The sequence below is a fragment of the Aotus nancymaae genome, unplaced genomic scaffold (genome assembly GCF_030222135.1).
Source record: "Aotus nancymaae isolate 86718 unplaced genomic scaffold, 86718_ANA_hifiasm-v0.15.2.pri h1tg000117l, whole genome shotgun sequence".
Taxonomy (NCBI): domain Eukaryota; kingdom Metazoa; phylum Chordata; class Mammalia; order Primates; family Aotidae; genus Aotus; species Aotus nancymaae.
Window position 1 is genome coordinate 124,187 of NW_026988532.1, and position 27,895 is coordinate 152,081.

At 42.7% G+C, this 27,895-nt stretch overlaps 1 long non-coding RNA gene across 1 annotated transcript; it reads right to left on the reverse strand.

Annotated features, from left to right (window-relative positions):
* Positions 1–1,769: 1,769 nt before the first annotated feature.
* Positions 1,770–27,083, reverse strand: LOC105726895 (uncharacterized). The gene is made up of 3 exons (XR_001109656.2): positions 26,706–27,083; positions 10,931–11,115; positions 1,770–2,347 (listed from the first exon to the last, which is right to left on the reverse strand). It is a non-coding gene; the product is annotated as an uncharacterized LOC105726895 (long non-coding RNA).
* Between the last annotated feature and the right edge of the window lie 812 nt (positions 27,084–27,895).

Sequence of the window (27,895 nt, forward strand, 5' to 3'; positions counted from 1 at the left end):
TGTACATCATCATGCCCTGATAATTTTTAATTTTTTTGTAGAGATGGCATCTCTCTACGTTGACCATTATGGTCCTGAACTCCTGGGCTCAAGTAGTCCTCCTGCTGACATAGAATTCTTTTGGTGGCATCTTGCCACCTGGAAAACTCTATGGCTGGCAGCTCCTCTGCCTGAGTTTCACTTGTGACTGCAAGGGGGTGGTATAGTGTGTCATAGCTCTGGCTCAGGGAGTCCCAAGGTCTGGGCCCTGAGAAGAACTGTGGCTCTTGTAGTCCAGTGAATGGGAGCACATCACTGCCCACTGCTTGGTGGGCCAGCCAGGAACATGTTTCAGCTCATTCATGTTACAGCTTATTCGGCCCTACCACTCTGCTCTGACCTGAGGCTCTTGGGCTGGCTTGGCCCTGCCATGGTTTCTTACCATGTGGGATGGCTGCCCAGTGCCAGCAGAGGACAGGAGGGCTACAGTGTTACAACTCCTTTTGCACCTGGTGTTTGGTGGGTCCCAGGTTCTTGTCCCACATCCAAGAAGAATGAGGTTACATGGACAACGAGAGAGTAAGCAAGGTGGAGAAGAGTTTTATTGAGCAACAGACCAGCTCTTGACACGAGAGGGACCCAAAGTGGGTAGCCCCTATCTGAAGGCAGGGTAGTCCCAATACCCTGAGTCTGGGGTTTTTATAGGCTCAGAGTGGAGGAGTGCATGCTGATTGGTCCATGAGTGGGTCTGGAAAAAACGCCATTTGGGGGCTGGGTGCGGTGGCTCACGCCTGTAATCCCAGCACTTTGGGAGACCGAGGCAGGCGGATCACCTGAAGTCAGGAGTTCGAGACCAGCCTGACCAACATGATGAAACCTTATCTTTATATATGTATATATATAGCCATTTGGTTGGCTAAAAGGCATCAAAATGGTTCTCACTCCAGGTCATGGTCTCTACCCAGAACTAGCAGCCCAGTTTTTAGGCTTCAGGCTGTCTTCCCTCCCCTGTCTGCCTAGGAATTTGTCTGCCTTCTGCTACTATCACTGCTTCAGCCTCCCAAGTAGCTGGGGTGACAGGTGTACACCACCACACCTGGCTATTTTTTTTAAATAAAAGACAGGGTAGTCAGGCTGGTCTTAAACTCCTGGGCTTAAGTGATCCTCCCACCTTGGCCTCCCAATGTGCTTGGATTACAGGCCTAAGCCATTGTGCCTGACCAAATTTTAAAATTTGTACTCTTTTAAAATATGTAGTGTTTGCAAGAATGTGGAACATCAGGAACCCTTGTGTGTTGTTGGTGGAAGTGTAAATTAGTCTATCACTTTGGAACAAAGGTTGATATTCCTCAGGAAATTTGAAGATGTACATATCCATAACCCAGAATTCCTTTCCTTGGTATATAAACTATGAGCTCTTGTATGTATGCATCAGGATATATTTGCAAGAATATTTATAGGAGTATTATTAGAAATAGCTTAAAACTGCAAGCAGTTGAAATGTGTATTGATAGAAGAATGGCTAAAGAAAGGTAGGTGTTGTCATACAATGGAATATTATACAGCAGTGAAAAGAAATAATCAATGCCTTACTGCAACATGGGCAAATATCAAAGCAACTTTGAACTGAGAAGGCAAGTCACAAAAACACACAGTCGGTGTAATTCCCTTCATGAAAATTTCAAAAGCATGCAAAAGCTATACATTTATTTTATTGGAGTGCAATAAATTGATTCTAAGACAATGGGAGAATTCAATATCGAGAAAAGCAATCCCTCTTGGGTAGAAGGAGGTGTTGGGTTTGACCAGCAGACTTGACTGAGTGACGGATGAAACATGTACACTGACACAGGCTTGCCAGTCAGTGCAGCCAACAGACCTCTGCCAGAGTCAGCAGCGGCCTTGATCAGCTGGTGGCCTTCGCATGTATTCAGTACAGATTAAATGACAAAGGTCTCAAGTAAACACCATTAGAGGGTAATTAACATTGCCAAACCTGAGTAGAGAGCAGTCAAGCACCGTACCCCTGCCACCAAGATCAAATATCCCTCTTAGGACCACATGAGTAAACAAACTAATCTAGATAAATTCCTTTGCACTCCCTTGTAACTTGCCTTTCGCCCTAGCCCCAAGATAAGAGGATGGCTGCCTTCAGCCATAAACTTTTTCCCAAGACTTTTGCAAAACCTTCCAGTCTTCCAAGAAGGTTTGCATCCATTTTATAATTTTTCCCACCACCCTGACTGAACTCTTACATCTCCCCATTTTGTGGTTTTTGCATCCGGTTTTGTTGATTAAAGAGCACAGATGTGCACAGCAACAGGTTTGTCTGGAGCACCGGTCACTGCTCGTATTCCGGCTTTGCATCCTAGAATTAGTAAGTAATATAAGACAAGCATAAGCATAATCAGTAACATTCTTTTCCAATCAAGGTGTGACCCTCAGGAGTGGGGAACCTAATACCCAGTGTGTTGGAACCTAATACACAATGTGATAGTATTAAGAGGTGAGACATTTAGAAAGTGATTAGGTCGTGAGGGGATCTGCTTTTATGAATGGGACTAGTGCCCATATAAAAGAGGCTTGAGGAAAGAGAGCTTGTTTTGCTCCCTCCATCATTTGATGACACATAGAAGGCACCATCCATGAGAAAGGAAACTTCATCAGGCACTGAATTTGCTGGCACCTTGATCTTGAACTTCCCAGCCTCCAGCTCTGTGAGCAGTAAGTTTATGTTGTTCATGAATTACAAATTTATGATGTTTATGTATATATACCAATTGAAGATATTTTGTTATAGCAACCAGAGCAGACTGAGAGCATGTATGCTGTATGTGTATATATATATATACACACACACACACACACACATATACATATACATATATTTTTATATAATATTAATAATTTATAATGTATTTCACAACATGGAAAAAATTGCTCTGGTAGCTACATTCTAAGTATCTCTCCTTTAACAGAGTCAAGGAGACACATGAAGATGCTGATACAGTAGTGAGAAAATGCACAAATCTTTTGAAATAGAATTTAGAACTTTTGAATTAACTGAATGCAGTAGGTTAAAGGAAAATAAAAAAAGATTATTCCATTTTCTGGCTTGTAAGACTATAAATTTTTATAATTCACAGAAAAATTCTGGAAAGCTAACTAGATACTAGAAATAGTGTTGCCTTCAGTGGGTAATTGAAGTAAGGTCTAGATAGGTAAGAGAGGGGAGCACAGTTTTCACTGTCCATTTTGAATTCTGAGCTATGTTCATGCATTATCTATCCAAGAAATGAAAAAAAAAATGAAAAAAATAAGATCTGTATGTAACTCAGATATACCTGGTCTGATATAATGAAAAAGTTTTGTAGTAGCAATATTATTACAGCAATGAGTCCACCCATGTTTTGGGTTCTGATGCTGAATTAGGCTAAATAGCATATTGATATCATTTGGGTGTTTGCCCTCTCCAAGTATCATGTTGAAATGTAATTCCTAGTGTTGGAGGTAAGGCCTGGTGGGAGATGTTTGGGTCATGGGGGTGGATCCCTCATGAATGGTTTGGTGAACTCACTCATGGTAATGAGTTCTCGCTCTGAGTTCATTTGAAATCTGGTTGTTGAAGAGAGTGTGGCACCTCCTCCCTCTCTTGCTCCCACTCTTGCCATGTGATTCACCTGCTCCCCCTTTGCCTTCAGCTATGATCAGAACTTCTTGAGGCCTCCCCAGAAGCAGATGCCAGCACTGTGTTTTTTGTACAACCTGTAGAACCATGAACTAATTAAATCTTTTTTCTTTATATATTACCCAGTCTCAGGTATTCCTTTTAGCAATGCAAGAATAGATGAACATGGAAAATTGGTACCAAGAAATGGGCCATTGCTATAGAGATTCTCGAAATGTAGAAGCAGCTTTGAAACTGGATAGCAGGTAGAGGTTGGAAGAGTTTGGACATCTTAGAAGATAGGAAGATCAGGGAAAGTTTGATACTTCTTAGAGACTGGTTAAATGGTTGTGAACAAAATGCTGTTGGAAATAGGGACAGTGAAGCAGGCTGATAAGGTCTCAGATGGAAATGAAGAAGTTATTGGGAATTGGATTAAAGGTCACCTGTGTCACACTCTAGCAAAGAACTTGGCTGTACTGTGTTTGTGTCCTAAGGAAGTTTGAACTTAAGAGTGATGACTTAAGGTATCTGGCAGAAGAAATTTTTAAGCAGCAAAGTGTTCAAGGTGTGGCCTGGCTGATTCTAACTGCCTGTAATCAGATGTGGAAGCAAAGGAATCACTTGAAGCTGGAACTTATATTTTAAAGGAAAGCAGAGTGTAAAAGTTTAGAAAATTTGCATCCTGACCTTGTGCTAGTTCAAGAATCCAAGCAGGCTGTGGAATGACCACTTGCTAGAGAGATTTGTGTGACTAAAAGGGTGCCAAGTGCTGATATCCAAGAAAATGGGAAAAGGGCCTTAAAAGTATTTCAGAGATCTTCTAGGCAGCCCCTCCCATCACAGGTGCAGAGGGCTAAGGAGGAAGAAATGGTTCAGGGGCCAGGCCCAGGGCCTTGCTGCCCTGTGCAGCATCAGAACACTGCTCCCACATCCCAGCTGCTTCAGCTCCAGCTGCAGCTCAAAGGGCCCCAGGTACAGCTCAGGCCACTGCTTCAGAGGGCACAAGCTGTAAGCCTTGACAGCTTCCACATGGTGCTAAGCCTGCAGGTGCACAGAATGCAAGCATGAAGGACATTTGGCAGCTTCCACCTGGATCTCAAAGGGTGTATAGAAAAACCTGGGTGCCCAGGTGGAAGGCTACCTGGGGGTGGAGCCCCCACAGATACTCTACTAGGGCAACGCTAAGAGGAAATTAATTAGAGTTCCCACATAGAGTGCTCACTGGAACACTGACAAGTGAAGCTGTGGAAGAGGGCTCCTGCCCTCTAGATCCCACAATGGTATAGCCACTGACTTGCATCCTGAACCTGGAAAAACCACAGGCACTCAACTTCAACCTGTGAGAGCAGCCATGGGGACTGTGCCCTGCAAAGCCACAGGGATGGAGCTTCCCAAAGCCTTGGGAGCCTGTCCCTTGCATCACTGTGCTCTGGATGTGCGACTGGAGTCAAAGGAGATTATGTTGGAGCTTTAAGCCTTAATGTCTGTCCTGCTGGGTTTCAGATGTGTCGCCCCTTTGTGTTAGCTGGTTTCTCCCCTTTGGATTGAGAATATCTACCCAATGCTTGTACTCCCATTGTGTCTTGGAAGTAAAGAAATTGCTTTGTATTCTACAGGCTTATAGGTGGAAGGAATTTGACTTGAGTCTCAGATGAGACTTTGAACTTTGGACTTCTGATTTAGTCAATGCTTGAATAAGTTAAGACTGGGAGACTATTAGGAAGGGTTGATTGTATTTTGCAATGTGAGAAGGACAAGAGATTTGAGAGAACATGGGTGGAACGACACAGTTTGGATGTTTGTCCCCTTTAATTCTCATGTTGAAATGTAATCCGCAACATTGGAGGAGGGGCCTGTTGAGGGGTGTTTGAGTCATGGGGGCAGATCCCTTATGAATGGCTTGGTGCTGTCTCCACAATAATGAGAAAGTTTTTGCTCAGTTCATGTGAGATCTGGTTGTTTAAACGAGTGTGACATCTCCCCCCGCACCTTGCTCCCATCTCCCCATTTGACGTGCCTGCTCCCCCTTTGCCTTCTGCCATGACCAGAAGCTTCCTGAGGCCCTCAGCAGAGGCAGATGCAGGTGCCATGCTTTCTGCACAACCTGCATAACTATGAGCCAACTAAATTTGTTTTCTTATAAATTATAAATTTATAAATAAATTACCTAGTCTCAATGCAAGAATGAACTAACACACAAATCTTTTGGGTTTATCCTAGGCTAGGATGGAAGTCAGTCAACTGCCCTCTAGTCAAGACTGACTCCTGCTGAGGTAGAACATGGCTGCTAGGCTTGCTCCTTCAGTAGGGCTGTAAGTTGGCAATGACCATGATTAACATGTTTGATATGACAGCACAAAGGAACCATAAACCACTCCCTGGCTGATCCTAGTGGCTGCAGCAGCCCTGCTTTAAAATTGTAAAGTGTGGTTGATCTTCGACACTCCTTTGTGCCCTTTCTGTATCTTTTCTTGCCAGCATCCTCTCCTGTACATAATCCTACACACATGTGAGCTAGTCCTCAGCTAGCTGCAAAATGATAAAGCCTTAAATTATTAACCCTCCAAAGGGATTTTTTTTTGTGTGTGTGTGTGTGAGAGAGAGAGAGAGAGTGAGAAAGTATATGTTTAAGAGACAGGAGTCTAGCTATGTTGCTCAGGCTGCAACTCCTGGCCTTGAACTCCTGGCCTCAAGCGATCCTCCCACCTTAGCCTCCTGAATAGGGATTCTGTGTTGTCATCAGGAATCCTAAAAATCAGAAAGTCCTCAAAACTAAAAAAAAAGAACAAAACAAAACAAAAGACTCTAATAGTGAGCATTCTAATGCTCTTTTGCATTATGCTATTTGACTAATTACTAACGCAGATCCTGTCTCTTATTTTACAATGCCATTTATATAATATACAATTGTGATTATTATTTTATTTAATTTTTATTCATACCTTTCCTTATTTTATAAAGTATTTATGGTGACTTAAAATAAACACAGACCATAAAACGGTAAACTATAATTAAGGAATTAAAAATCAGGCCCAGAGAAATAAAAACTACAGTAGAAATAATGATCAGGCATAAGTAGAATGCAAATGAACCACTAGAATTGAGTTTCAGATTTGTCCTAGGATTCCTAGTGAAAGTGAAAAGAGAGATATGATATGTTACTAGTTATTCTCCCCAGGACTTCCCTTCCAGTATCTCCCAAATCCTCCCCTCCCTAAGCCCTCTATTTCCTTAATGGAGTATGTAGCTTTTCCTAACACAAGAAGAAATTTCTCACACGGTACTATGAGCTTTTATTATCATCACTAATTCCACCTATCTTTATATAATACAGGGCACAAAGCCAAAAAGAAAATAGTTATAGTTGAATCAAAATTGAGCTAATGGTTAACTTGTGCACTGAGTGTGAAGGCAACAGTGAGTGTAAATGACAAGACTCAAGAGACAAATACAAATACAAATAATTGTATTTGTTTAGCAATTTATTTCTCAGTAGTAAATAGGGATTTAAGAATCCTCATTTGTGTGCTTTGGAAATATCATGCAATCACCTAACAAAATTGCATCATTTTTTGGTTCATATGAAAATAGTTGAAGTAATGTTCACTTGGAAATTCTGTCTGCTGAACTTTTTGATCCGTGCATTATTTCACAGTGGATTTAAGTTGCTCTGCTCTCTATATAACTACATATCTTCATTTAATGGGCCGCTTGGGAAATAATAGTAATTTCTAAGGAAAAGTTTTGTTCAGAATGTTAATCATGAACTTGGATGAAGAGAGTATATTGGTTAAAACAGTAATAAACATGAAATTGGCAGGGTTAATTCAAACAATAAATGACAGACTCTGTCTCTCATTCCATCTTGGGCCCTGTAAATGACCACATCACAGGAGATCTGAAACATGCTAAAATCCAGTTAAATGCCTATCTGGGGGATTTTTCTGGGCCACTTTGTGTTCTAAGCCTCTGTCCTTTGCCTGCTGTATGATGCCCCTGGATCTGCCCCTCTAGTACCAGGATTAACTGCAGGCATTCTTTCTTACTGACCTATTTGGATTTACTTCTCCAGCTAGGTCCTTGGCACTGTATCCTGGAGATAATCTGTGGTCAGCCTTTGGCTCCACACTCCGAAGCTTTGTAGAACAGGTGCTCCTGCCTTCCCTTGCTCCCGAGAGCTTAACTCAGCTTGGCCTAGTTAGCCATGGTTCCTTACAGTATGTAAGCATGTGGGAGTGTGAGCAGTCTTTATCTCCTTTGCATATTGACTGGAGTCTAAGAGGGAGGAAACTGAAACACTACTTCATGTTTATTTATTTTGAGATAGGGTCTCACTCTGTTGTCCAGGCTAGAGTGCAGTGGCTTGACTGCAGCTCACTGCAACCTTGACCTGCTAGGCTTAAGCAGTCCTCCCGCCTCAGCAGCCGGCTTGTGCCATCATACCTGGCCAATTTATTTATTTATTTATTTTGTAGAGACAGGGGTTCCCGATGTTGCCCAGGCTGGTCTCAAACTCCTGAGCTCAACCGATTCTCCTACCTTGGCCTCCCAAAGTAGGAAGGCCTTTACACTGGTATTACAGGTATAAGCCACTGCGCCGGCCCAGAGTTGTTTAACAAAACAAAACGAAACAGAAACCTTAAAGGTGTATTCAGTCATTGAATCATTCATTCCTCATTCATTCATTGTCCATTATGTGCCCGGCAGTGAGAATACAAACGCTATCTTCACAAGAATTGAAATAATATCAAAGGAAGAAGTAATTTTAAGGTAGCTTTTTTGGGGTGTGATTTATTTACTATGTAGTTACATAGTGAACATAGTTGACTGGATATTCAGGCAAGAGTGATATGACAAAGATGATGTGTCCTTAACAGCAGCTATTAATTGGTTTCCACAGTGGTTCTCAAACTAGAGATTTTGCTGCTCCATGAGATACTCAGCAATATCTGGAGACATTTTTTGGATTCATAACTGTGAAAGTGCTACATAGTGGTTAGAAGTCAGGGATGCGCCAGGCGCGGTGGTGCGTGCCTGTAGTCCCAGCTACTCGGGAGGCTGAGGTGGGAGGATCGCTTGAGCCCAGGAGTTCTGGGCTGTAGTGCGCTATGCTGATTGGGTGTCCGCACTAAGTTCGGCATCAATATGGTGACCTCCCGGGAGCGGGGGACCACCAAGTTGCCTAAGGAGGGGTGAACTGGCCCAGGTTGGAAATGGAGCAGGTCAAAACTCCCGTGTTGACAGTAGCAGGATCGCACCTGTGAATAGCCACTGCACTCCAGTCTGGGCAACATGAGACCCCGTGTCTAAAAAAACAAAAGAAGTCAGGGATGCTGCTAAACATCCTACAATGCACAGGAGAGCCCCTATAATAAAGAATGATTGAGTCCCAAATGTCAGTAGTATTGGGATTGAGAATCCCTGGCTAGGGCATGTATACATATACATTAGTGTATATATTATTTTGAATGTCTCTTGAGAAAGCAACTCTCAGGAAAGCTGCCTTTGGCTTAGTAGCTATTATTATTATTTTTATTTTTAATAGCTGGCATTAACTGAGCACTTGCTATAGACCAGGCATTGTGGTAAACACTTTAAATTGATCACCTAGTTTTATCATCAAAACCTGATACGGTGGGTATTATCATTAGCTCTATTTTAGAGATGGACAAACAGGTGTGGTGGGATTAAGAAACTTGCCCAGGATCTTCTTGATGATGAGTGCCAGAGCAGGGTTGAGCCCAGGAGATCTGACTCCTGACTCTTTACCACCACCATCTATCTAACTTCTGTAACTCAGGTGCCAGGCTCTCCCTTCAACTGTTCCTTATAATCCCAGCACTTTGGGAGGCCGAGGTGGGTGGATCACGAGGTCAAGAGATTGAGACCATCCTGGTCAACATGGTGAAATGCCATCTCTACTAACAATACAAAAATTAGCTGGGTATGGTGGCACGTGCCTGTAATCCCAGCTACTCGGGAGGCTGAGGCAGGAGAATTGCTTGAACCCAGGAGGTGGAGGCTGCAGTGAGCCGAGATCACTCCATTGCACTCCAGCCTGGGTAACAAGAGTGAAACTCCATCTCAGAAAAAAAAAAGGAAATTGCTTTAGTAATCTATTGGTTATAGGCTTCTGTTGGAAGCCCAAGGGGAAAGATAGGTTGACATAATGATAGAGAAGTCAACACAAATTTAGGAAAAAAGAATTCCCCTTTTTAAAACATCAACATTAGTTTATATGACTAATGGTTTTCCCCACGTGATTGTGCAGCTGACAAATGAATCTGACCCAATTAAACAGAATCAACCAACACTGTTAGTCATATCTAATTCAGCTATGGTTGTGTTGATGCAGAATAAGCCGCAGTACCACAAACAGCAGAAGCAAGCTAATAGGCCCTAATGCATTCAGCTTTCATATTTGATACTTTGTTATTTTCGTTTTACTTTTCATTATTTTATACTTCTGCTTTATTAAGAACTTCCAGACAGTTTCTGATAAAAAAAAAAAAATCAGATTGAACTTTTCATCAAATTTGGTGTTTTCTGAAGGCAAAGCAGTAGCCCACTGCCATCCATACCTTTACTTGCAATACAGTGTCTGAACACTCCTCAAGTATAATTTGATCTAGTTCCTGAACCCCATAATCTAACTGATAGCGGGTAACTGAACACCAAGTCTGCCCATGTGATAGAGTGGAATTCTGTCTTCTCACCTGAGTACAACAGGCTTGTGCCACCCAGAAGAATGAAAAGGTAACTCAGAATATGTGGGGTCCTTATAGCCCAGGTGGATATCCTTATGAAGAAGAAGTATGGGCCCCACAAATCACAGGTTAGTGGGAAGTGGGTGTTGTTCTGGTCTCAGTAAGTTTCTGAAATGAGTTGCTCCAACAAATACATATGTGTGTGCCTACAGATTTGGCTGTTTCATTTCTAGAAAGAGTAATTTACAGCCTAGTGTAGTGGCTCACACCTGTAATCCTAGCATGTTGGGAGACTGAGGTGGGAGGATTGGTTGAGCCCAGGAGTTCAAGACCAGCTTGAGCAACATAGCAAAACCCTGTCTCTACAAAAAAAAAAAAAAAAAAAAAAAAAAAAAAAAATTAGCTAGACATGGTAATGTGTGCCTGTAGTCCTAGCTACTCAGCAGGCTGCGGTGGGAGACTTGCTTGAGCCAGGAGATTGAGGCTGCCGTGAGCCATGATTGCACCACTGCATTCCAGCCTGGGCAACAAGGGAGACCTGCTTCAAAAAAGTAAATAAGTAAGAGTAACTTACCTGGAATTCATATCTGTTTGGCTGACAGTGAGTGGAAGGTGCCTTTGTATGCAGGGCCAATAACAGTTTCTAGTGGGTTAAATGTTACGGATGTTGACTTTCTTTCTTTTTTCCTTTCTTTCTTTCTTTCTTCTCCTTCCTTCCTTCCTTTCTTCCTTTCTTTCTTTTTCTTCATTTCCTTTCTTCTATTATCATGTAATTGATAATAAGGGAGATTGACAGGTAAAGATATTTTGAGGGGTAAGCATCCTTTTTCCTGCTTGTTATCAAAACTGATATATTATCTTTATCTCATACAGTTTAATAAGTCTCAGAAGCACTTTCATTAGTAACTTCTCTGAGTTCCTGGAGTGGTAGATGACTGTCTGCTAGGGTTTCTATTTGTTTGTTTTGTCGCTCTTGTCCTTTAGAAGTCACAGAGAGGTTAAATATCTCAAAGATTCACGGCTGGTCAATAGTTTAGATTAGTAGCATAGCTTTATGTTTTAGAATCTTCAGAAAGGCATTCAGAGGACCTCTTGTTATTCAACCTGCTTTCAGAAATGTTTTCTGCTACTGCCTGCAAACCCTGCTTACACTAGAAGTACTTATAGTCCAATCCAAATGATGATATTGTGAAAATAGCAGCTACCACTTACTGATTGCAATGTGCTAAGCTCAGTACTGGCTACCTTGAATTGTAATCTCTCCATTCATCTGTATAATAGCTCTTTTATTATTTATTTATTTTGAGATAGAGTCTCACTCTGTTGCCCAGGCTGGAGTGCAGTGGCACAATCTCAGCTAACTGCAAATGCTGCCTCCCAGGTTCAAGCGATTCTCCTGCCTCAGCCTCCTGAGTAGCTAGGATTACAGACATGTGCCATTATGCTGGGCTAATTTTTATATTTTATATATCTACTAAGAGACAGGGTTTCGCCATGTTGGCCAGGCTGGTCTGGAACTCCTGACCTCAGGTGATCTGCCTGCCTTGGCCTCCTAAAGTGCTGGCATTACAGGTGTGAGCCACTGTGTCTGGCCAGCTCTTTTCTTTATACTTAACCTATGGCTGGGTGGGGGCGGGGGGGGGGAACGAAGTTTACATTAAATAATACAGATTGGACTGAGTCACACTTTCTGATAAGAAAGTAGCTTAACTAGATTCTAAATGTAGGTCAGCAGATATCAAGTTCTTGACCTTGTCTCAAAAAAAAAAAAAAAAAAAGTAAAAACTATTAGTTTTATGTACCACAAATGGAAGATCAGGGAATCTGGAGGCATAGGTTTGTGTTGTAACACTCCAAGTGCCTCAGCTCAATGGTAGAAACTCTCCATTATTTTTCTGTTTTTTGTTGGGGAGGGTTTTTTTTTTTTTGAGACAAGGTCTCACTCTGTCTCCCAGGCTGGAGTGGAGTGAGGTGATCCTGGCTCACTGCTACCTTGGTCTCCTGGTTCAAGTGATCCTCCTAACTCAGCTCCCCAAGGAGCTGGGACTATAGCCAGGCCAACACGCCTGGCTAATTTTTGTATTTTTGGTAGGGGTGGGGTTTCACTATGTTTCCCAGGTTGGTCTCAAACTCTGAAACTCAAGTGGTCCACCCACTTCGGCCTCCCAAAGTGTTGGGATTACAGGCATGAGCCACCATGCCTGGTCTGTTTTTCTGGTTTTAAAATCCCAAACTTTTTTTTTCATATTTTGCTCCAGCCACACCGGATTACTCACTATACCCCAGGTATGCCTCACGTTTTTATGTAACAAATTTGGCAAGGATTTAATACATCCAAGGCACTGTATATTGGGAGAATTTTAAAGAAGAATAGACATTGCATAGTATAGTGGGGATGGCAGTTGTGGGCTGAGATGCTGTATTGCAGACATTAGTATCATGAGCACTACCCAAGAGAGGTACAGATGAAATTCTTAGGAACGAAGAAGAGGAAGTGATTACATGTGACAAAAGCTGCATGTGAGCTGGTTCTTGACCAAGAGAATGTTGGCAGGTAGAGATGGTGGAAAGGGCATTCTAGGCATTCTAGACATTCCCCAAGCTATGGTATGGGAGGTGTTAATCTGTAAAGGACATGATATGTCCAGGGAAGAGCTACACTGTGTGGAAGAGGATGAGTAACACATCGAACATGGTCAAAGACAGGCTTGCAAGGCGGTGGGGGACAGATGGCCAAGGGCCTCAAATTCCTGATAAGGAATGTAGGTTTTGTTCTGTAGGCACAGACACCATTAAAATCCAAAGACTTAGCAAAGCCTCCATCCACCCTGATCTTCCTTGACTACCCTAAGAATGCTCACATCACCGGCAGCTGATGTTTCCCAGGCATGGTCCAAAGAGAGTGCTCAGTATATATTGTTCAATTAATGAATTAATTAAAAATTGAATTTCCAGGCTCCAAAGCCCCTTAGAAAACTTATATGTGAGCAAATTTTTCTTATTTTTTAAGGCTACATGCAAAAGATGCATCTGGATTGTTTGTTAACAAATGAGGAATACTGGTACTCTCCCTCAGATATAATTATGCAAATAATCCTCGGATCACACGTTTAAAACAATGAAGTGTGTCCCTTAGGACTCTAATGTAGCTAGTTAGAGACAATAAATCTCAAATGGGCTCAAAGGAAAAGGAGAACCTTGTGGTTTACAAAATAAAAAATTGCACGTGTAGTTCTTCTATCATGTGACAGTTGACCCAGTGATGTAACCCCAGTCCTATTTCTATCCCTCTCTCCGCTCGACCTTTCAGGGCTGGATTTATCCTTGTATTCCACTTGGTGGCAAAGTGGCAGCTACAATTCTAGATGTTACCTTTGCTTCCCACACCATCCATCAGAAAAGAACAGTGCTTTTGAAGCTGATCTCTGACACGGAGTTTGGGATTCAGTCTCTCTTGGGCCCGACTTGTGTGCCTTCTTCATTCCCACCTCAGTGATTGTGACTGGGGGCGGGGGGGGGGGTAGACTATGCTGATTGGCTAAGCCATCCAGGGTCCACCTCTAGAGCTGAGGTGGGTGAGTGAGGTTAATGTCACCACAACCATGTGCCTGAGGAGTGAATGTTTCAAAGGAAAATTTAGGGTGCTACTGGGGGATGAATAGGAACATGGATGCTAGGGAGGCAGCCAACACAAGACCTGGCTTTGGGTTTTCTCTTTCAGGTGGTTGACATTATTTGTTCCCCAGACTGGTGGTGATGGACCACAACTGTGTGGACACGTTTCTAATCTCAGGCATTATTTTTATTCCCCGCTTTTTTTCTGTACGTATTTCAAATACTCACCATGCTCTACCTTGTCTTAGCAAATGATGTTGACTCTAATTCAGAGAGAAAATAGAATTAGACAGGTATATCATTTTTACCACCTAACTGTCCAGTTCACAAACTCATTTACATTTGTGCTCGTTCTTACCTAGTCCCTTGTAATCTTAAGAGTTGGAATTGGCAAACTACCCTCTGTGCACCTGCCACATTGTTTTGTAAAAGAAAAATTTTATGGGAAGACACTTATACTCATTTGGTTGAGTATTGCCTTTAGCAGCCAGGCACGGTGGCTCATGGCTGTAATACCAGCGGCATGGGAATCCCAGGTGGGAGTATTACTTGAGGTCAGGAATTTGAGACTAGCCTGGCAACAAAGCAAGACTCCGTCACTTCAAAAAATAATTAGCCAGGTGTGGTGGGTCATGCCTGTAGTCCCAGCTACTTGGGAGGCTGAGGCAGGAGGATCACCTGAGCCCAGGAGATTGAGGCTGCAGTGAGCTAGGATTGCACCACTGCACTCTAGTCTGGGCAACAATGTGAGATCCTGTCTCAAAAAGAAAGAAAGAGAGAAAGAGAGAAAGAAAGAAGGAAGGAAGGAATGAGGGAAGGAAAGAAAGAAAAGAAAAGAAAAAGATATTATCTATTGCTTCTTTTGTAATACAATGGCAGAGTTTAGTAGTTGCAACAGAGGCTATATGGCCTGCAAAGCTGAAAATATTTACTATCTGGCTATCTAAGAAAACATTTTCTGATTCCTATCTTAATAGTTGGGGTAATCATCACATGATCAAGGCTAACCTTTCTTGTTCTTGATATTGTCCTTTTCCATTTCTTCGGATCATTCAGGCTTTCCTTCTGCCTTCAGTTTAACTCCGTTGGCCGCTCTTAATCTACCAGTGTGCTCCAAGAGATCAGACTTAAAACAACAAAACTTTCCCTTGGTTCTTCAACACTCTCATGACCCTACCCTGTCTTTTATTTTCGCTTCTCATCTAAGCTTCCTTTTTGTTTTAGATGTATTCTCACTCTGTTGCCCAGACTGGAGTGCAGTAGCATGATCTCAGCTCACTGCAACCTCCGCCTCCCAGGTTTAAGCAATTCTCACACCTCAGGCTCCAAATAGCCGGGATTACAGGTGTGCACCACAACACCCACCAATTTTTTGTACTTTTAGTAGAGACAGGGTTTCATCATTTTGGCCAGGCTGCTCTTGAACTCCTGACCTCAGGTAATCCTCCCACCTTGGCCTTCCAGATGCTAGAATTTACAGGCGTGAGCCATCACACCTGGCCCCAAACTTCTTAAAAGTGTTTTTGGCTGGATGTGGTGGTCCACACCTGTAATCCCAGCACTTTCAGAGGCCGAGGTGGGAGGATTGCTTGAACCTAGGAGTTTAAGATCAGCCCGGGCAACATAATGAAACTTATCTCTAAAACAAAAAAAAATTAAAAATTAGTTGAGTGTGGAGGCGCATGCCAGTAGTCCCAGCTACTTGGGAGGTTAAGGTGGGAAGATCACTTAAGCCTGGGAAGTTGAGGCTGCAGCAAGCTATGACTACACCACTGCACTCCTGCCTGAATGCAGTGACAGAATGAGATCCTGTCTCAGAAAAAAACCAAAAAACAAAAAAAACAGTGTTGTTATGATCAGCCTTATATTCCTCAGCTTCCAGTCACTTCTCAAACCGCTTCAGTCTTCATCATTTGCTGTTAGTTAACTAGTTAATGAGATCAATAAGTTTAATTAATGAATGAAACCATTTAGTAAACTAGATAAAATATTTGTAGGGTAACCACTATGTACCAGGCACTGTTCTAAGCTCTGAGAACACAGCAGTGACACAATTGGCAGAAATTCTTGCTGAGTGGAATTTGTCATCTAGTGGTAAGACAATGAACAAAATAATAAGTAAAATATCCAGTATGTTAGGAAGTGATAAGTGCTGTGGAGAAAAACCAATCAGGGAAGGGAGATGGGGAGTGCTGGAAGGAAGTGTGGGGTTAGATTTTAAAAGGCTGGTGGTCTGAAACACGCAGGACTGGAAAAAAAAGGAGAGTGGTCCAGGAAGGTCTCACTGAGAAGATGACGTTTGAGCAAAGAAGGTGAGTTAGTGAGCCCCTGGCAGAGGGAACAGCGAGGGTAAGAACCCTCATATGGGAGTGTCTGGAATGTTCGAGAAACTGCAAGGACCGATATGGCTGGAATCAACTGGAATACGGGGCAGAGTGATAGGAGATGGGGGTGGAGAAGTAATGGGGGACTATGTTACTTAGAGCCCTACACGTCACTCGAAAGATTTTCGCTTTTGGCGGTTGCAGTGGCTCACACCTGTAATCCTAGCACTTTGGGAGGCCAAGGTGGGCAGATCACTTGAGGTCAGGAGTTCGAGACTAGTTTGGCCAACATGGTGAAGCCCTGTCTCTACTAAAAATACAAAAAAATTAGCTGGGTGTGGTGGCACATGCCTGTAATCCCAGCTACTTGGGAGGCCAAGGCAGGAGAATCACTTGAACCCAGGAGGCAGAGGTTGCAGTAAGCTGAGTGACCGCACTCCAGCCTGGGTGACAGAACGAGACTCCGTCTCAAAAAAAACCAACAGATTTTGGCTTTTGTCCTGAGTGATTTTACTCCAACTGATTTGGGGTATTATTAAAGAGTGTTGAGGCAAGAAGTGATATGACCTTATTTAGCATTCTAAAGGGATCTCTCTGGCTGCTCTGAGGGAAGCCAGCTAGGAGATTCTTGCAATTAATCAGAGATGACAGTGGCTTGGATATGGCACTTGCTGGAGAACTGTTCTAGTTCTGAACATATTTTGAAGGTAGAGGTAACAGATAGAGGATATGATAGATTAGATGTGCTATAGGACAAAGAGGGGAGTCAAGGATAAATCCAAGGTTTTTGGCCTAAGCCACCAAAAAGGTGAAGTTGTCATCAACTGAGATGAGGGAGATTGCATGAGGACCAACTTTTAGAGGAAAGGTCAGGAACTTGTTTTGGGGCACACTAAGTTTGAAAGGCCTTTTGGACATTTAAGTACAAATGTCTAGTAAACAGTTAAATATATGTTAGGAGATCAGTAGAGAGGTCAGGGTTGGAGAGAAACATTTGCAAGTCAACATACAGATCACAGTTAAAAGTCATATTGACTAGATGAGATCACAGAGGAAGTGGCTGAGATAGAGAACTGTACAGGCTCTGAGTCCTGGGTACTCCAATTTTAAGAAGCTGAAACAATGAGGAGAGAGTCTAAAAAAGCAGCAGCCCATGAGACAGAAGGGAAACCAGAAACCAAGATCTATGATGTCATGAAAGCCAGTTGAGGAAAGTGATCGGAGGAGGAGGAAGCAAACAACAAGGTTAAATAGAACCCCGTGTGGTGGCCCATGTTTGTAATCCCAGTACTTTGGGAGGCTGAGGCAAGACGGTCATTTGAGTCTAGGAGTTTGAGACCAGTTCATTGTTCCTGAGTTACATAGGGAGACCCCATCTGTATGCTGGTGGTACCAGCTACTTGGGAGGATGAGGTGGGAGGAGAGGTTGAGGCTGCAGTGAGCCATGAGCGTGCCACTGCACTCCAGCTTTGGCAACAGAGTGAGACCCTGTTTCAGTCAATCAATCAATCAATCAATCAATATTAGTAATAGGTCCATTAAGACGAGGACTAAGAATTGACCATTGACTTTAACATCTTGTGGGTCACTGGTGACCTTGACAAGAACAGGTTTGGTGGAGTGGTGGGTATCGAGCCTGATTAGAATGTGTCCAAGACAGAATAAGAGGGGAAGGATTAGAGGCAGAGAAGACAGAAAAATTTGAGGAGTTTTACATGAGAGGCAGCAGAGAAACCACATTCTATTTGAGAACATCAAGAACAATTGTTCTTTCTGATCTTGATTTCCTGTTATCTTTGACATTGTACACTCCCTTCCCCTTAGCTTCCAAGACTTCCACCTGCCAATATCTGTTTCTCTGTGCCTAAGGACTTTTTCTGAATCCTGTATGCACCAAAGGAAATGCCCAGAAATTAACACTCCTAGGAGGAGCCCTCTCCCAATGGGTGATGGGAGTTGGTGGATAAATATCACAGCTCCTGTGGGGATAATTCTGAGGCTCCTGGTTTTACATCACACCCAGCCAGTGGTAGCTAGGCTCAAGGACACACCCTCTATTTGTTACCTTCACTTCCTTGCCCCATTTCTTCTCTGCCCAGATGGTTTCCTTGTACATCCCAAATAAATTACTTGCACTTGAATTCTTTTTTTTTTTTTTTTTTTTTGAGACGGAGTTTCGCTCTTGTTACCCAGGCTGGAGTGCAATGGCGCGATCTCGGCTCACCGCAACCTCCGCCTCCTGGGTTCAGGCAATTCTCCTGCCTCAGCCTCCTGAGTAGCTGGGATTACAGGCACGCGCCACCATGCCCAGCTAATTTTTTTGTATTAGTAGAGACGGGGTTTCACAATGTTGACCAGGATGGTCTCGATCTCTTGACCTCGTGATCCACCCGCCTCGGCCTCCCAAAGTGCTGGGATTACAGGCTTGAGCCACCGCGCCCGGCCGCACTTGAATTCTTGTTTCAAAATGTGCCTCTTGGGGAATCTGTATTTAGCTTTAATCTAAAACTTAATAAATCTCAAATGCCCCATGCTACGCAATAAATACAAACTTTCAGTTTATAATTATGGTATTTACAATTAAAGACCCCTTCTTAAATAATGTTGGGCAAATATAACAAGGGCTTTAGAAAATGGAAAGACTGAGAAAGCTTCCCTTTGCAAGTAATTCTTAGGCTTCTTTTCTTTTTCTACTTGTGATTAATAAGAAATATGTATTTGGTCTTTGTCCCCAGTTCCTGACACAGAACTCTGAAACCCTTGGATTTTCCTTAACAATAGGGGCGATAGTGTTACAATAGGTAGGCAGACATGAGCAGAGCACCAGAGGCCTCCCTACACCCCTCTGCCCCCCTCAACCAGGAACATCAGGCAACCATCAGATGATGGTTACGTAGTTGATAACTTTCTCTCTAAAATAATCATTGGTTGTAGCCAGTGCCAGGGAAAGGCAGTCTCCCAATAGATAGGAAACACCTGAAAGTAGCGATTAGCAGCTTCCAGATAAGATCTCGGAAGTTGGATGGGTGAGCTCAAGCATGCATTTCTTTTTTTTTTTTTTTAAGACAGAGTCTTGCTCTGTTGCCTATGCTGGAGTGCAATGGTGTCATCTCAGATCACTGCAACCTCTACCTCCCGGATTCAAGCAATGCTCCTGCCTCAACCTCTGGAGTAGCTGGGATTACAAGCGCCCACCACCTCACCCACCTAATTTTTTTTTTTTTTCATAGAGACCGGGTGGGGTTTCACCATGTTGGCCAGGCTGGTTTCGAACTCCTGACCTCAGGTGATCCGCCCGCCTCAGCATCCCAAAGAAGTATGCACAGTAAGAGGCAAAATGGTAGAGTTTAAACACTTGACTAGTAAGGGAAAAACGCCTCAAGTGAGCATGTGCACAACGTCAGTAACGTTCTGTGCATGCGGCCCCTCCCTAGTGCCGGCAGGCCATTGTGCATGCAGACAGACCACCCTAAGGGAAGAATCAGGGGAAAAGGACGCAACAACCCTCTGGAAGCGTGTCAACATATAAGACCCCAAGCCGAAGGTCAAACAGGGCATGGTGCTTGATTCTCTCATGTCACCCACTTTGGCCCTCTTCCAGATGTGCTTTACTTTCATTCCTGTCTAAAACTTTTAAATAAACTTTCACTCCTGCTCTAAAACTTGTCTTGGTCTCCCACTCTGCCTTATGCCCCCTCGGTCAAATTCTTTCTTCTGAGAAGGCAGGAATTGAGATTGCTACCGACTGTATGGATTCGCCATCAGTAACGTGCTTTGGTGCCGCCATGACTCAGATACGCCCCCTAGTGGTAACAATAACAGCATCTTTTATTATTCATCATAAGCCTCTTCCAACCATAGTTAGGTAACTTTTGGGGGACCCCTCAATGAGCTTCAGGATAGTGGCTGGTTGCCAAAAGAGCTTACCTTGTGAGACTTTTAGACCCACCTCAGGACTTCTAGGGAGGAGAGAGAGAGGAGGTGGAGACAGAGTTCTGTCACCAATGGCCAGTGATTTATCATCCATGCCTACATAATGGAACTGTCATAGAAACCCCTAAATGACAAAGTTTGAAGAACTTCTGAGTCGGTGAACATATGAAGGTGCTGGCAGGGTGATGTACACACAGGGCATGGAAACTTTGTGCCGCTTCCTCCATACCTTTCCCTATGCCTCTTCCATTTGGCTATTCCTGATTTGAATTCTTTATAATAAATTGGTAATTGTAAGTAAAATACTTCCTGCGTTTGGTGGCCATTCTCGTAAATTACTGAATCTGAGGACGGGGTTGTGGAAAACCCTGACTTATGGATGATTGGTGATGGTGATGAAAAGAGTAAAACTCTGGAAGGACCACAACCCATGACATAGCCCCAGGAAGGTCCTGAGAACACGTGTCCAAGGTGGTCAGACTATAGCTTTGTTTTATATGTTTTAGGGAGATGTAAAACATTAGCCAATACATGTAAGATGTACACTGGTTTGGTCTGGAAAGGCGGGGCAACTTGTAGGGAGGGGGATGTCCCCGGTAGATTCAATGATTTTCTGATTGGCAATTGGTTGAAAAAGCTAAATTACTATCTAAAGACCAGGAATCAATAGAAAGGCATGTCTGGCTAAAATAAGGGGTGTGCAGAACAAGGTTTTTGTCATGTAGATGAAACCTCCAGGTAGCAAGTTTCAGAGAGAATATATTGCACATGTTTTTTATCCATGTTTTTTATCAGACTTAAAAAAGGTGCCAGACTCTTAGTTAATTCTCTCCTGGATTAGGGAAAAGACCTGGAGAGGGGGAGGGGATTCTCTACAGAAAGCAGATTTTCCCCACGAGAGACAGGTTTGCAGGGCCATTTCAAAATATGTCAAAGAAATATAATTTGGGGTAAAATACTTTGATTTCTTTCAAGGCTAGCTATCTGCTGTGTTGGTATCTTATTGCTACAAAGAGTCTGTTTTGTCAGTCTTTACGTCTCTGTTTTAATATTAATGCTGGTCAGTTGTGCCTGAATTCCAAAGGGAGGAGGGTATAATAAGGCATGTTTGGATACCTCTTTTTCCATCATAGCCTTATCTAGGTTTTCGGGTTAACTTTGGAATAACTTTGGATGAGAGGAGGAGTCCATTTAGTTTGTCAGTGGGCTTAGAATTTTATTTTTGGTAATATGGGAACTTGCAATCGGCATCTGAAGTGACACAGTCTTGTGGTACTGAGCCTTTAATTTGTGAGATCTGATGCTAACTCCATGTAAATAGTATCAGGTAACTCCAGGTAACTTCTCTGCCCACACCAACTGGGTGTCCTACAATTCAACTTAATTGTAGGATGCACAATTGGTATAGGCACAGAATTGGAGAATTGTTTGGTATGGAAAATGCCCACACATTTGATGTTGGAAATGTGAGTAGGAACAGTAGGGAACTACTAAAGATTAAATTATTTTTAAAAGTACATATTTTCCTACATTTTCATGGCATTAACACACTATGAGCATTGCTGAATATGAGGATGAGAGCAAAAGTCTGATTTCAGGCCAGGGATGTTAAATTTTGCATCTGCAATCTCTAATCAAGTCTAGGAAATTATTAATTATGTAGTAATGTTTAGGGCTCACAAGTAATTTTCCTTTTAAAATACTTTATGAATGTTAATTATGCAATCTAGAATCTGTAAGGTAGACAGATTATTTTATGGTCAGAGTAGTCGTTTAACTTCTCTTGAGAGACTGACTTCTCTCAATACAACACACTCAGTTACTATTAAAATATAAAACTCCTTTATAAGTAGATGAGGATTATTGAATACTCTCTTTAATGTAGCTAAAGACGTACTTCCCTTTCTCTACTCCTATAGAACCTATAAATGTTGCACATTTCTTCCAAAATTACTTGAGAGGCTGAGAATGGTGGCTCAAGCCTGTAATCCCAGCACTGTCGAGGTGGGAGGATTGATTGAGCCCAGGAGTTTGAGACCAGTTTGGGCGAGGCCAGGGCAACATAGCAAGACCCTATCTCTGAAAAAAAAAAAATTAGCTGAGTGCAGTGGCCTGTGTCTGTAGTCTCAGGTACTTGGGGGCGCTGAGGTGAGAGGATCACTTGAGTTCAGGAGGTGAAGGTTTCATTGAGCCAAGATTGCACCACTGCACGCCAGCCTGGGTGACAGAGCAAAACTCCAAAAATAAATAAATGAAAATTACTCGAGAGACAGCCCATTAAAGTTGTAGAGAATCTTGCACCAGGAGTTAGGTCTTGTTATTTTATCATCTCTGTGTCTCAGTGTCTCAGGTTTTTTTTGAGATGGTGTCTCACTTTGTCGCCCAGGCTGCAGTGCAATGGCATAATCTCAGCTCATTGCAACCTCTGCCTCCTGGGTTCAAGCGATTCTCCTGCCTCAGCCTCCCGAGTAGCTGGGATTATAGGCACTTGCTACCGTGCCCAGCTAATTTTTGTATTTTTTTAGTAGAGACAGGGTTTCGCTATCTTGGCCAGGCTGGTCTTGAACTCCTGACCTCGTGATCCACCCGCCTTGGCCTTCCAAAGTGCTGGGATTACAGGCGTGAGCCACCACGCCTGGCCACTCCAGAGTTTTTAATATCACCCACAAACACTCACAGAAAAGGTGTGTGCTGAACACCAGCTAATAACTATAGCTTGGGCCTTATAATATGAATTCTTAGATACTAATATCTATGCCATTTCCCATGATTCTCATTTTTAACTTATTATCTTTCCAACTTTTTTCATGCACTGCATCAGAAACTATCTAATTATATATTTCCCCCTTTTAGAAACCTTCTGTGACTTTCCATTGCTTGAAGGATAATGGGCTAAATTCTTTTGAGTGGTCCATAAGGTCTTTTCCTATAGGGTTCAGCCCTACTGGGTCCTGTGAGCCCCTGTCTGCTGGTGTGGAGACGAGAAATTGTAGAAATAAAAGACAAAAGACACACAGATAGATAAAAGAGAGTTTTCCCTGTATGGAGTCCGGCAGTGGCTCCGAATGCCTAGATGCTCTCACTTTTATTGGGTTGCAAATCCGGGGGCAGGGTACAGTGGCTCCGAATGCCTAGATGCTCTCACTTTTATTGAGTTGCAAATCCGGGGGCAGGGTAGGTAGGGCGTGGCCTTGGTGGATGGCTGCTGGGGACAGGGTAGATAGGGCGTGGCAGTGATAGGGTCAGGTACGTCACGTGTCGTACAGGTGGGGGCTCAAGACTTTCCAGAAGCTGAGATGAGGTAAGGAGCATAATGGGTCAACACTTTTCCACACTTGTTAAGAAAGAACAAAGACATTACGATTTATATTACTATTACTGATCATCTATTCTAAGAAAAAAGGAGCCAGGTGCAGAAGTGGAACAGGAGGGTGGACATGGAACGTCACCACTGAAGCACAGCATCACATAGAGACAAGCTGCTGGATGCCTGCGGGCTTACACCTGACAGCCTCAGGCCTCCTGCAAGAGCTTGGAGAAGCGGAATTTTCTCCTAACTCCTCCGAGGAAGGGGATGTCTTGGCCATTTTGGACGTCTCCTTCCCTAGCTGGCTAAACAGCGGGCACTTTCCCAGCTCTGGCACTACCGCACAGCCAAGGTGCCCTCCAGCAGCCCTTATGCTGGCGTGACAGCAGGCTTAAAACGTCTTGCCTTAGGGTCATGTCTTTCACAATGTCACCCCAGGTTCACACTTTTGACCTGAGAGGTATTAGTAAAAGAATTAGGATCACCTATGAATAACTAAGATCACATATAACTACTACTGTTATATTTCTAGTTACTTTCTTCTTCATTATTTATATGGAAACAGGCTGAGGCTTCTGACTCCTGCCTTGGCACTTACGGGACCTTCCCCCTACAATTTCCCATTTGACTCTTGTCTTGTTTTCCGCCTCAACTCCAGCTACCTTGCCCAACCACAGAAAGGTATGCTCTGACCAAGCACAGGAACCTATGCTCTGGCCAAGCATGTGGGTCTGGGTTCACACAGCCCCATCATTCAGAGCTGGGGATGTGTAAGGCAAGGCAGGAGGGGCAGGTAGACTTGGCAATGACTTCATGTCACAGACCAACCGTAGGGAGTGGACAGCTAGGTAACTCTTCCCAGGATACCTTCTTGAAATTATGAAGGGAAGAACTGACTAAAATAAATAAGCCCTCCTCACTGATCTTTAAAGGACCTAACAGTGGAAGAATTCCAGTGGAACCACAGTCCTTAAGACCTACCTACACATCAAACCACAAATGAAAATTTTGTAGCTCTTGGCTATTGCAGAGGTCCAGAGGAAGAGATGATGTTTGCCAAGGAGATGAAATTAGAAGAATTCAGGATACATTATGAAGGCAGAGAGGCAAGTCACGTGGAGTGATTGGATGTAGCGGTTAGATTAAAGGTGACTTTTTTTTTTTGAAATGGAGTCTTGCTCTGTTGCCCAGGCTGGAGTGCAGCTCACTGCAACCTCCGCCTCCCAGGTTCAAATGATTCTTCTGCCTTAGCCTCCTGAGTAGCTGGGATTACAGGCATACGCCACCACGCCCAGCTAATTTTTGTATTTGTAGTAGAGACGGGGTTTCGCCATGTTGGCCAGGATGGTCTCGAACTCCTGACCACCAGTGATCCACCTGCCTCGGCCTCCCAAAGTGCTGGGATTATAGGCATGAGCCAATGTGCCCAGCCAAAGGTGACTTTTAACTTGGAGTTGGCTTAAGCAATTGGATGAATGATGGTAGTATGTACTGACCTGGCGAAGTCTGGAGGAGGAAGAGGTTTAGGGACAGAAATCAAAGTCCTATCAGGAACAGTTAAAGTGCTAGGAAAGCGTTAGCTTGGAAAATCAGCAGTCTTCTTGTCAGATTTTATGTGTGTGTGTCTTCTCTGCCAGCAAGTGGGTAATATTGGCTTAATGATGCTCCGTGAACTAAGTGACTTTCAGAGAAATGCTTTAAATGTCAGTGATGAGCTGAAGTCCATCAGGAAAACCTGACTAGGCAAACTGTCCCAGAGCACCAGGAAAGGCACCATGTTACACAGAGAGATAGAGCATGTTAGATAAGAATTATATTTCCGCACTGGTGAATGGTTTTTCACTTAAGGGGAGATGAGCAAGGCTGGGATTGGTGGCCCCTCTGGGGACCCAGGGCACATGTCATGCAGTGCTGCTCTGCTTTTTTTTTTTCTTTTTATTCAATAAACCTTAAAGACAATTAACTTGCCTTCTACGATGTAAAATAATCATTTACATTAATTTATTATTTCTAAAATGTTTTAAAGATTTTTAGAAATCAACTTCTTACACATGCCAAATTACTTTTGTTAGTTAATTAGTATATATTTTTTAAGTATAATTCTTTTTTTTTTCTTTTTTTTTTTGAGATGGAGTTTTGTTCTTGTTGCCTAGGCTGGAGTGCAATGGGATGGTCTTGGCTCACTGCAACCTCTGCCTCCCTGGTTCAAGTGATTCTACTGCCTCAGCCTCCCTAGTAGCTGGGATTACAGGTGCCTGCCACCATGCCTGGCTAATTTTTGTATTTTTAGTAGAGACAGTGTTTTGCCATGTTGGCCGGGCTGGTCTTGAACTCCTGACCTCAGGTGATCCACCCCCTTAGCCTCCCAAAGTGCTGGGATTATAGGTATAAGTCACTGCACCTGTCCTAAAGTATAATTCTTATATATTCTTTTTTTTTTTATATTTGCTAAGGGTCCTTTTACTCAAAATAATCACAATTTAGAAGATACCTATATTATCTTATCCACAATTATCACCAACACAGGCAAATTAAGTTTCAGGAATCTGAGACAGTTCTTCCCATTAAGTACTTAATCATGCTCTGCAAAAACCTAGCAAGTTGTATTTTTCTTTTTAATGGTGAGAGGTACAAAGAGAGAATGAAACATCTTATTGTGGGCCTTCGTCTACATTCTCATTACAATTCTGATTTTGGGGGGATTTATGGAGTAAAGTCCAATCTATTTACAATTAGTTAAACAATTTTGCAGACTCTTTCTGTCAAATTAAAAAATCCCCACCCGGGGATTTCAGGCTTTTCCTCATTAATATACAGTTGACCTTTGAGCAATGTGGATTTGAACTGCACAGGTTCACTTGTACGTGGATTATTTTCAGTAAAAATAAGAAAAATTTTTGGTGATTTGTGATAATTTGGAAAAATCTTCCTTTTTCTCTCGCTATATGTTATATATATAACATATAGCATACAAAAATCTGTGTTAATCACCTGTTTATGTTGTTGGCGAGGCTTCTGGTAAACAGTAGGCTGTTAAGTTTTTGGGAGTCAAAAGTTGTATGTGGATTTGCAACTGTGGCCCAAACCCTGTGTTGTTTAAGGGTTAACTGTATTTCATTTTGGTGCCCCATTGCCCTCTGGATAAAGTCCAAATTTTTGGACTAACTTACCAAGATCCTTCTTCCTCTTCTTTAAACTCTGGTCTGGAGCCAAATGGAGCTGCTTCAAATCCTGAACTGGCCTTTCTCTCTTCTGCTTCCTGGCCGACGTATAGACTCTTCCCTCCACTTGGAGTTCTCTCGTGTGTCTTCCTCCTTCCACGTCCCCTCCTGCCTTGCTCTCTCTACTCTCTGGTTATCTCCACGCGGCTAACTCCTATTCAACCTTCAAGTCTATAAATCTGCAGGGAACCGTTTCCTCTTTCCTAAAGTCTGATGCAGCCCACACAGGCCTCTCCTCTGAGCTCACTCCAGCCTAGCATGTATCTTGCTTATGGAACTTGATTGCTCATCTATAACCCTTTCTAGAATGTAACATCCTTAAGAATATAACTGCCTTATTCTCAGTTGCAATCCTAGCACCTAGCACAGAGCCAGGCAAATAGTAAATTTTTACTGAAAGAATGAATATATAAATATAAAGGAAATGTATATTTAATGTTATGGAAATAAAATACAGGTACAAAGGTACATGCATTTTTACCTAAAATACATATATTTTAGGATAAGTAGAAATTATTTTTGTGTGTGTGTTACATTGTTTATATTACTGGTATCGTACATTAACAGGTATACTACTTTAGATATCATTTGAAGAATAACATAGACTCCATGTAGGAAGGCTTGGTATGTGGAAGATATGAAGTGTGATTTTTGTTTCCCCGTGGAAATCAATACAATTATTGATGTTAACAGGAAGAACAACCATTAGTAATATGTTCGATACATATATAGTATTTTTGGTTGGAAAAATAGAAACCAAAGGTCTCCTGTTCATTGAAAATATAATTTTCTTCTGGAGTTTCTACGCAGGACTAGCATCAGAAAACATAATATTCCAAAGGTGTGTCAAGGGTCACCATGGAAACCGCAGGGCACAACATTTGTGTCCCAGGCTTCTGGAACAGAAGGACTGAAAGAACATGAGTGAGAGCAGGGGAATTTAGGAATCTGCTGAGGATGCCTGAATGGGGTTGTTGGCCCTCATCATACTCTAGAGACAGGCATCATGGTCACAGGCAATGAGAAATGAAAAATGACATTAACTTGTACCCTGTGGAGTTGTCTTCAGTTGATAAAAAAGACTTCTCTGTGAGTGTATATTTTAATTATGCTATTAGTTAGGAGTCAAATTCAATACC